Source organism: Giraffa tippelskirchi, chromosome 5, assembly GCF_054371585.1.
Source record: "Giraffa tippelskirchi isolate mGirTip1 chromosome 5, T2T-mGirTip1v1.2.pri, whole genome shotgun sequence".
Lineage (NCBI taxonomy): Eukaryota > Metazoa > Chordata > Mammalia > Artiodactyla > Giraffidae > Giraffa > Giraffa tippelskirchi.
Genome location: NC_137279.1, coordinates 5341429 through 5352211, shown reverse-complemented (window position 1 = coordinate 5352211; position 10783 = coordinate 5341429). Strand labels below are relative to the sequence as shown.

Genomic DNA, 10783 nt, shown 5'->3' with positions numbered 1-10783 from the left:
TCACTTCATGGCAAATAGATGGGCAAACAATGGAAACAGTGATAGACTTTATTTTCTTGGGCTCCAAAATCGCTGCGAATGGTGACTGCAGCCGTGAAATTAAAAGACGCTTGCTCCTTGGAAGAAAAACTATGACAAACCTAGACAGCGTATTAAAAAGCAGAGACACTATTTTGCTGACAAAGGTCCATATAGTGAAAACTATGGTTTTTCCAGTAGTCAAGTACAGATGTGAGAGTTGGACCATAATGAAGGCTGAGTACTAAAGAACTGATGCTTTTGAACTGTGGTGTTGGAGAAGACTCTTGAGAGTCCCTTGGACTGCAAGGAAATCAAACCAGTCAATTCTAAAGGAAATCAGTCCTGAATATTCATTGGAAGGAATGATGCTGAAGCTGAAGCTCCAATACCTTGGCCACTGGATGCCAAGAACTGACTCATTAGAAGAGACTCTGATGCTGGGAAAGATTGAAGGCAGGAGGAGAAGGGGACGACAGAGGATGAGATGGTTGGATGGCATCACGGACTCGATGGACATGAGTTTGAGTAAACTCCGGGAGCTGGTGATGGACAGGGAGGCCTGGCGTGCTGCCGTCCTTGGGGTCGCAAAGAGTTGGACACGACTGAGCGACTGAACTGAACTGAACTGAGGCATCTTTATGTTTGTTTTAAAAAAGAAACCTCCTTCAAGAACGGTCCAGTGCACCCCTCCGGTCCTAGACAGGCCCAACAAGGCCCTGAAACGCTAGCTCACACGGGCTTCCGTCCCTTTGCCCACCCTTGGCCCCCGCCCCACCTCCATTCTAGGAGTGGTCACCACGCTCACCCGTCTCCACCGCCCTGAGATCAAACGGGAGCCAAGGTCAGAGCGCCAGACGGGGAGAATCGGGGACTCACGCAGAGGCTCCGGCATCTTCAGAGACGCGGTGGGCGGGAGCCGCTCTGCGCTGAAGCCGCGGCCGGCGAGGTCGGCCTGCGGGGGTCCCCCCGCCCCGTGCGAACCCACGGCAGGTTCTGGGCCGGCCGGGGCGGCCGGCCGGGCTGCGGCAGCGCCCTCGGGCCGCGGGGCTGCGGTGCCGGCGGCGGCCGCTGGGCGGCGCGGGGCGGCGCGCGGAGCGTGGGAAGCGCGGGCGCGCGGGCGGGCCGGGCTCGCTCACGCCCGGGCAGCGGCGGCCGCCGCCGGGCCCGAGTGCGGAGCCGCTGCGCAGCTCGCGCCTGCCGCGGGGCGCGCGGGGCGCGGCGAGGCGGCCGTGCCGCCCCTGGCGGGGAGGGGGCGGCCGCTGGAGGTAAGAGCCGGGCCGCCGATCGGGTGGGAGCGGCGCGGCGGCCAGGCCTGCGGCCGGTCTCCAGGAGCCCCGGGAAAGGCTGGGGGGGCTCCCCTCCCCAGCTTTGGGGGGGCCGATGCTCTGGGCCCACTGCGATCGGGTCGCCCCCACCCCCCCGCTGCGGCGCCGGCCTCCCGACGCAGCTTCCCTGGCCGCGTGGGAGGGAGCAGACTAGGGCCGGGTTCTGCCCTGGCCAGCACCCCCGCACCCCGGGCTCTGGAGGCCGGGGCCAGCAGGGCGGGGGAGGTGGATGATCAGCGCTCCCCCCACCCCAGGGCCAGGCCCGGGAGCCCCTGCCCACTCCTCACCTTCCGCTTCTGAGCTCCGCAGTGGGCGTGGTGCCCCCCTCTGCTGCAGAGGGGGGCGCCCCGGAGTTGAGGAAGGCCGTGGGGGAGGAGAACGCAGAGACAGGTGGTTGAGGGGGCGAGCGATGGTGCGGGAAGGCTTGTGATCTTAATGCGTATTTCTCTCTCCCCCCTTCTTCGGGGATGGGGGGGCGCGGAGGTGCTCGTGGAGGAGGAGGCGGGAAGGCCCAGAGGCTTTAGGCTCGGGAGAGGCAGGCGCAGCTGGAGATGCCACTGGGCAAATCTCCCTGTTCAGTGCCCGCCGCCCCCCAAATTAATGAAGTGGGTGTGACGGTGCAGGTAGAGGAGTTGGATGAAGACCGGGCCCAGAACTGCCCGGAACTGACCGCGGCCGGCGGCCAGGTTCCCCGCTGCATGTCTGGGAGCCGCATGCACTGAGCGCTCTGCAGCGGCTGGGGGTGGGGGCGGCGGGTGGCCATGCCCTCTCATCCTCCTGGAAGCTTCAGCCACGGGGACAGCTCCGTAGTTGGGGGCTGGGAGAAGGACGTGGGGGTGGGGGCGGTGTCCGGAGGGGAAGGCCGTCTCCAGGCCTGCAGACTAAGTTCCTAGGTGGTGGGTGGGGCGGGAGATGGTGGGAGGTGGGAGCTATAGGAAAAGAAGGTAATGTCCTTAGGACCCCTACCCACACCCCCTTCCAGCTTTGTCTGTAGCCATAGACCAAAATTTGGGATTCGGCATTTGCCAAATGTGCTTAATTTTTTTTTTCCTCTTTCCCTTTCGGTTTGTTTTGTTTTTTAGAGGAACGGCAAATGACAGAGCAGAGGGAAGGCTGGCCCAGCCAATCCCGGAGCCGCTGCAGCACCGGTTCCCCACACACATTGTGGTGCAAAGACAGAGAGGAGGGGGTGGCTGGCCCACGCGCCTCCCCTGCCCAGGGGCCCCCTCGCTGCTCCCCGGTGTGAAGGGCAGCTGGACAGAGGCTGCCCTGGGCCAGGCTGCTATGGTGCAGCCGCCCCTCCCTGCTGCCCGGCGTGGGAAGAACACGGAGCCAGGCAAGTCTCCCTCTGTGTCCTCTGGGGTGGAAGGAGCAGGTAGAGACAGGGCTGGGGCGGCCAGCGCCCGGCCTTGCTCTGGCATCAGGGCCAGAGGGCTGTGCCTCCAGCCCCTTGGGTTTGGTTCTGCTCTCGGCCTGTCCCTGGCACTTGACAGCTGCGTCGTCGACGTGCTGATTGGTGCCACCATGTTATATAACGCTTATATAATCTCCTGGGGCGAGTGCTGCGTCTCAGCTCTCAGGTCACACAGACGCTGTGTCCGTGTGGGAGTCCGGATCTGTGGAAGCTCGTGGGTGGATCGACACCCTCATCCTCAGCCTGGCTCCCTCTGCTCATCCCGGCTGTAGGAGGGGACCCGGGAGAGCCCACTCCAGCTGTCTGGAGCTGACCCAGAGGGGTTGGCTGGATGGCCTTCCTCCCGTTCTGGTCCCTCCCATGTCCCCCTTGCCCAGTGGACCTTCTGGTGGAGTGGGTTCAATTCTTGCACCCTGAGGCCACTTTTTGTTCTTGGGGTCCCTTGGCATGGCAGATGGGTATGGGGAGATGACCCCCCAGCATGCTGCAGTGGAAGAATATATCGTACATAGGGTTGGATAAAGAAAGCGAGAAATTGAGGTTTTGACCAAGAGTGGCTAGAAGGATGGGATGATGGTGGCCTTCTAAGAAATTTGGAGCTGGCCTTGGGGCTAGAGGATGGTCAGGGAAGGGTGTACAGGGAAGTGGATCAGACAGCAAAGATAAACATGGTGTTCTTTTACTGTACTCTCCACTGGGCTGTCCCTGGTTACCAGGGCAACGGAAGCAGTGATGAAAATCATGCCTTTCGTTCAGTGGAAAAATCTGGCTCCTCCTCCCGCCTCTTCCTTCTCTAATCGTGTGCAGCCTATTGGAAGAGTGATGGCTCCAGGGATCAGAGACCCCAGCATGTTCATATCAGGCCCCCTCCTTCCCCATTTTTGGTCATCTTTCCCCTTCCTGTGTTCCCCATCTCTCCCAGAGCTCAGTAATTGGCAGTTGCGGAGGAGTTGGACTGGATGGAGGGGGAAGGGCATGGACGTCATTGCAGGGCAGGGTGAGCAGAGCGCGTGGGCAGAGATGGGGATGCAGGAATGACTGGCACACAAGGAGGGTCAGGCATTGATTAGCTGGATGGAGCTCGTGCCTGGGATGGTAGGAGCTGGGGACGGGAGGGTGGGGGCAATGATGGAAGGCCGGAGAGCGTGGCGGTCTGGGTGCTCAGTGGTGGTAGGAAATGGGGAGGCCCTGAGGTTTCTGGGGTGGCCATGGCTCCTAAGGAAAGCTCAAACTCATTCATTCAGCACTTTTTGGGTGCCTCCCATGTGAGGTAAGGTTCTGGGAACTAGGAAGACACAGGTCAGTAGGACTGGACTTTGACCTTGAAGAGATCATGGTAGATGAGACTAGTATATGTGTATGGGGGAAGATCAGCTGGCATGGTTACAAGCCTAGACTCTGGGGCTCCAGGCAGGAGACTGGCAATATTCCAGACTGGAAGTGATAGATTAAGGTGGAGCCTTCGAGAACTTGGAGGAAGAGGTAGTTTGCAAAGCCCTCTCGGCTTGGGGACAGGACACGGGCAAGAGAAGGTGCTGATATTTTGAACCTTCGTGATTGACAGAAGTAGCAAAATCAAGGTTTAAACTTGCTTGGGGAGTCATGTTTGATTTGCCTTTGGACGTACTGCCCAAGACAACAGCAGGGTGTCTGAGCAGAAATATTTATGGTCAGGCAGAATTTGCAATGGAAGTCCGTCCTAGGAGGAGATTTAGAGGAAACTGTATTATGAAGCTTTGAAGGTGTGAGGTTGCTGAGGTGTGGAGAGAGCGATCCCAGGGCCTGGGACATGGGCCTCGGGCTGGGTGAGGCTCTGAGCCTGGTACTTGTTTATTACCAGGGCCTGCCCAGACTGCTGGACCAGATTTCTGCTAATGAACGCCCACGTCTCCTACCAAACCACACCCCTTTTTGAAGTTCAGGTTTCTGTTTGAGTTTTCTTCTCCCTGGTAACTATGTCCAGGAGGATATGTTCTGGAAAGACAGATACGTACACTTACCTCGCCAAGCTCTCTCCTTGACCTTTGCTCTACCATTCACTTATAAACTCCTGAGAGGCCCTGGCCCGTGCTACAGAGATGCGCCATATGCCTTCAGCCTCCGCCAGCAAGGCTGTTCCTTCTGGCTCCTTTCCAGTCACCACTGCAGGAATAAGAGCTCTCGACAGAGGCCTTTGCCGGCAACATGATCGTGAGCACGTCATTTCCTTTTCCAGGCTAAGGCCTTGTCTAAGGGTCGAGTTTCTTCCAGTTCTGAAGCCTTCAAATAGGGCGTCCAGTTTTTTTCCCTGCGTTTGCCCAGATTTCTGTTGAAGACCAGGCGTTTGAAACCAGCAGCCCAGATTTCTTTGGTGCCTTGTGGGAGGCGGCACAGGAGAAATGGAGCCCTGGTTCCTAGAGCAGGCCCCTGTCTCCAGAGTGGGCGAGAGCCCTGCAAGTAGCTGGTGGCCCCTGTTCTTCTTGGGAGTGTGGAAATACTAGAAGGGTAGTTTTTCCCTAGTGACCTGGAGTGGGCCAACTATGGCCTGTGGGCTGATGCCTGCTTTTGTAAATAAAGTTTTATTGGCACACAGGCCCGCTGTTTATGTCTATGGCTGTTTTCATGCCTCATTGGTACAGCTGAGTTGTCGCAACAGAGCCTGTATGATCTGCAAGCCTAAAGTCTTTACTCTCTGGCCCTGGAGAAAAAAGTGTTCGCCTCTGTCCTAGAACACCAGAAAAGGGCTTTGGGTCACCACTGAGGGTGCTTACAATGGCCAGATTCCTGGGGTTCTTAAAGATTGTGCCTTGGGCCTTCCTTGGTGATTCTGTGAGAGGATGAGGCGGCAGTTGAGGTGGTAGGTTCTTAGAGTCAGCCCCAAGATGGGGCTCCCGTGTCTGGGAAACCCCTTGTGTTTACATCCCTTTTCCTGAAGCCTGAAGGGTATCTGTCCCCAGCCCCCAGCCCCCCAGCCCCCACACATACACTTCTTTGAGCCCAGAGGCCTGAATTCCTTGTCAGGGATGGCTTGGAGCCCTGGCATGACAAGCTACCTCCCCTCTCATTTCTCAGGCCCCTGCAGAGGAGAGTGGACCAACGGGTGTCTGGTGAGGAGAAGGAGAGGCTCGTTGGTTCTGACAAGTCCCGTGGCGTGTTTCTCTTGATACCTTTGCCTTGCCACTTCTGGCCTCACTGTGCCCCGCTTTTGTCCGGAAGCCCTGGAGATGCCTCTGCAGAGAGGGTCTGCAACCCAGCGGGGTCTGTCTGCTGGAGCCTGGCCCCGCCGCCTGGGGTTGGTGGGGTGTGTGCCTGGGTGGCTTGAGGCTGGAATCCCAGTGTTCGGGGTTCTTGCAGCCAACCGTACCGGGTCCTCTCAGCTCCTGGTTTCCCCCTTTTTTTGACTCAGTCCTCAAACTGGAGTCTCAGGGGAACTCCTGGCGAGGAACAGGATGAATTTCAAATTCTTCCTTTTACAAAACAGCAGCAGCAGGGCAGTCGGGTTGCTTCTTCTCAGGGCTGAGGTAGGAAGTGAGACACTTTGGTGGCGAGAGGAAATGGTGTGCGGTGCGCAGAGCCGTGCAGGAGGGGGGCAGGCGGGCGGTGACTGAGGTTTATTCCCATTGCAGCTGGAAGGGAGGAGGCTGGCCAGGGGAGGCGGGAGCCAACGACCCAGAATAGCAGAGAAGACAGAAGCTAAGCACACCCAGACCTGCTTTTAGCAGGCGATGGTAAGCCTGGCTCTAGAAGTCTCACTTCTCACCTCCTCTACACACATTTTCCCCAGAGGCCCTGGGGACATTTTCTTCTCATTGAAGAAAAAAGAAAAAAGGTCTTCATCAAAAATCCTCTCTAAATACCTTTCACTCCAGAGTGACCCCACACTACGCAGATTTACACTAATGTTCAGACTAGTGCACTGACTTGGAGGAACATTCATTTTCTACAGATTTATTAAGGATCTGTTCTGGGTTGGGCGTTGTGCGAAGCTTGCTGGGGATACAGATATCTAGAGGATTCATAGTGTAGTCTGGAAGGCATGTGGGCAGTTGAACCGATTTTAATAGGACCTGCCCCAGATCATTTGAAAAGACCCTGATGTTGGGAAAGATTGAAGGTGGGAGGAAAAAGGGACAACAGAGGATGAGATGGTTGGATGGCATCACTGACTCAATGGACGTGAGTTTGAGTAAACTCCGGGAGTTGGTGATGGACAGGGAAGCCTGACGTGCTGCAGTCCAGGGGGTCGCAAAGTCAGACACGACTGAGCGACTGAACTGAACTGCCCCAGATCATAAGCTTTAGGCGAGCACATTTGTGTCTGTCGCGTTCATTGCAGTGGCCCAGTGTGGGGTACCATGCTCGGCACTTGGCAGGCGTGTACATCCCTGAAACTGGCTGACCCATCCGTGCAGGCTCCCATGTCCCTGTAACTGACTCACCCAGCCCTGTTTGGTGTCTGTCCTGGAAAGCAGGAGGGACCTGAGGAGGTAAGTGGAGCAATACAAGAGCTCGCAGCAGCCCCCGTGGCAAACCTGGGCAAAGATGGGCTCTTTAATAATAACCGGACAGACCGGTTATGTGAGTGCCATTAAGGAGAAAGGATGCAGACAGGTTGACCCTGTGGGAAGGAGGGACCTTTGACCTTCGGACCATGAGAAAGGAGGAGAATGACCTGGGACAAAGAGGTGGGTCACCAGCCCCCTGTGACCAGGTTAAGCCAGGGGGGCTAAGGAAGAAAAAAGAACCAGCTGGTGGCAGGGAAGGTAAGATGGAGTCAGGAGAGGAGAAACCAGACTGGGAGGGAGCCTGGAGGCATCTCGGGCCCAGGGTGGACACGGAGCTGAAGCAGGGAAGTTCCAGGGGAAGATGCTGGCAGTGGCTGTCCGCCCTGACTGGCGGGCCTCCTCCCAATGATACGACCATGACCAGATATGACCCAGAGTGCCACGTTTCTCTGCACTGGGCAGGCATAGGGAAAGTAACTGCAGTTTGAGGTTATAGTTACCATGGAAGTTTTCATGTATCTGCAAAGGTAAAGAGAGCATAAGAGACTTCGGTGTTCTTCTCACGCAGTTTTATCTTGTAATCAACACATGGCACTGTCTGTTTCATTTGTACATTCATCAACCTTATCCCTTACTCCCCTTCTGGATGATTTTACAGCAGATGCCAGATATCATATTTCATCCAGGATTAATCTTTAAAAAAGTATGATTTTAAAAAACATAACCCCTCATTCTTAATGTCACCAATTATCCATTCAGTTATGTTTCCCTTGCTTGTCTCAATTTTTTTTTTTTCACACAGTTGGTATTTTGTTTGAATCAAGCTCCACACAAGGTCCCCATCCCATCTCTGTTAGGAAAGAGGATGCTCTTTCGGGAAAGCTCGATGCTGTGCAGTCCTGCCGTTCAGATTTACTTAGCTGCCCCGCCCCCATCTCCAGTCGGCTACCGTTAACAGCTCTCCTAAGTTTTGTGAACCATTTGGTGATTTTTGAGCATTCTTCATTATTCCTCTTGTCTTTGTGGTATAACGTAACTAGTCGTTTTTTCCTTCCTTCGATGAGTATTTCTCGCGTGTCTGCTCAGTGCCAGACACTGTGGCAGCCACACTGCAATGAAAAGACAGGCCGGCTTTGCTGTCCAGGAGCTTCTAGTCTGACCGCGTGGGCGCTGTCGAGGGCCTGCTGGTTGTCCCCTACCCAGTTCAACCACAGGCGTCACTGCTGATCCGAAGGATCCACCGCCTCCTCCGGCTTGGGGTTGGTGTTCTCGTGCGGTCCTTTCTCGTGGTTCATCAGCGGTGTCCCCGGGCGTGGCAGCTGTGGCAGGTCCACGTTCCGTGGTCGTGGCCGGGGGTTCTGACAGTGTCACCAGCTGACTCTGCGTGTGTCCGCAAGACACGCTTGGGCCTGAAGCCTTTGTCGCTGAGCCAGTGAACGCGGGGCGCTGGCTTAGCTGGTGGCTTGTAGAGGGGTGAGTGAAAACATGTGGACGGTGCTCGGAGCGGTGCAGGCTCAGCGCACACCGCGGTGCGGAAGTGTTCCTCGAGCAGGTCCGATGCTTCTGCGCCTCTGGATTTCTGGGGGCCTTGCGGCTTTGGCCCTTAACCACTAGGCTACCTGCCTAGTGCCCCACTTTCTCAACCCCCTGGTCTTTGCCAAGCCGCACAGCACTGGGTGGCTGTGTTGTCTCAGTAGCACTGTTCAGGCCTGTCTTGCTAATACCTTTTCACTGATTTGCATTTCTCTGTGGATAAATAGTCAGACTTTTGGGGACACTGTGACGTTTGATTTTGAGAATGACCCATGATTCTTGTGGCAGTTTTCGAGTTCAAATGCAGGTATATTGCAGTTCCTGAATTATAGTGTCTGAGCCTTTAAAAAAAAAAAAACTTCGTTCATAAAAATTAATGTATTCTCAGATACAAAGACTTTCACCTTCTCTAGATCTTTTATTGTGCACTTAAGATAATACCAATTATATGACTATGCCATGATATGTATCTCTGAAGGCTGCATAGTGTAGACTTTGGTGATGCAGTTTTATTTTCTTCTAATTAATCTTTATTTTGATTATGCTCCAGTATTGGCTAAAACTTTTAAGCAAATTTCCTTGTGTGTTGTGTTTGTGTGCGTGTTCATATACAGCATGGCTGTGCTAATAAGACATCATATACCTTATGAAATAAAAAGTAAAAATGATTGGGTGTCTTGTGTTCCCGCGTGAACTACTTACAGCTCTGTCGAAGGACAGCCGCCCTTCTTTGCTCTGAATTTCATTCTGAGACGTATTCAGGACGCTCTTTCAGCACCTCGTTCTCCTCCTGGCATCACCATTTCTCCTCTCTTAACTGGATCATTTCGATATGCTGCTATTTTTCCCATCTTAAAAAAAAAATCCTTCTTTGACCCCATCCATCTCTTCCAGCTACTGCCCCAAGGAGCTGTCAGTCCTTGCTTTCTTCACGTGCCCTCTCTCTTCTCTCCAATCAGGCTTGTCCGAACCACTCTGGACAACAGCCAGCGGTGACCTCCGTGCTACCACGCGTAGTGGTCCCTTCTTGGTCTTCATCCTCGTATTGGCAGCTCCAGCCGTGTTGGTGCAGCTGGTCATACCCTTTTCCTTGGAGCTCTTTCTTCACTTGGCTTCCAGGCAATGTGTTTCTGGTTTCCTACCTGTCTTATCGGCCGTCCCTTTTCAGCATCTCGGCTCCCTGACTTCGTAATGTTAGAAGGCCTGGGGCATCTCCTGTCCTGACTCTTTGCTTTATATACCACCTGGATGGATGCCACCTGGAATTCACATCAGAGGAATTCTGTGAGATAAACAAGACTGACCATGAATTGATAATGATTGAAGGTGGGTGGTAGGTACCTGGAGATTTATCATACGATTATCTCTAGTTTTGTCTATGTTGGAATTTTCCATAATGAAAAAAAAAAAATCTACATGCCGATGACCACCCCCCATGCCCAATTCTTTGTCTCAAGCCCAGCCTCCTGAAGTACAGTTCTGTGTGTCTGTCTGTCCACTTAACGTTTCAACTTGAATGTTAATAGACATTTCATACTTAACACGCCCAACACTGAGCTCCTGATTTTTCCACATAAATATATTCTTCTCCCAGCCTCCTGTCTTGGTTTTACTCAGCCATAATGCCTGTGGTCTTGCTTCACTTCTCTCTTTCACGTCCTTCATCCAGTCCACCGGCGAATCTCGATCACTCTGCCTGTAACATATATTCGTACGTAGGGTATGATTAGTCAGAGCTGCCTCCACTGCCATCAGCCCGGTCCAGGCCAGCATCATCGCTCACCTGCTTCTCCTCTGCCCTGTACAGGCTAGAGTCCTCACCGTGGTCGGGAGGATCCCACGATGTGTAGGTCACAGCATGCCTGCTGTGCTCAAAGACCTGCTGCGGCTTCCTTTACATTCGGTGAAACCCACGGTCCCCGGAGTGGCCTGCAAGGCTCCGTAGCTTATGAACAGTGTCCAGTAGAAATACAACGAGTTACACAGGAGTGCCACATTCATAATTT

The 10783-nt window shown here is 54.5% G+C and overlaps 1 long non-coding RNA gene across 1 annotated transcript; it reads left to right on the top strand.

The window, feature by feature from the left end:
- Positions 1-1108: 1108 nt before the first annotated feature.
- On the top strand, positions 1109-10372 carry LOC145507873 (uncharacterized). Its single transcript, XR_014055216.1, has 3 exons — positions 1109-1286; positions 2429-2682; positions 9737-10372. It is a non-coding gene; the product is annotated as an uncharacterized LOC145507873 (long non-coding RNA).
- The last annotated feature ends 411 nt before the right edge of the window (positions 10373-10783 follow it).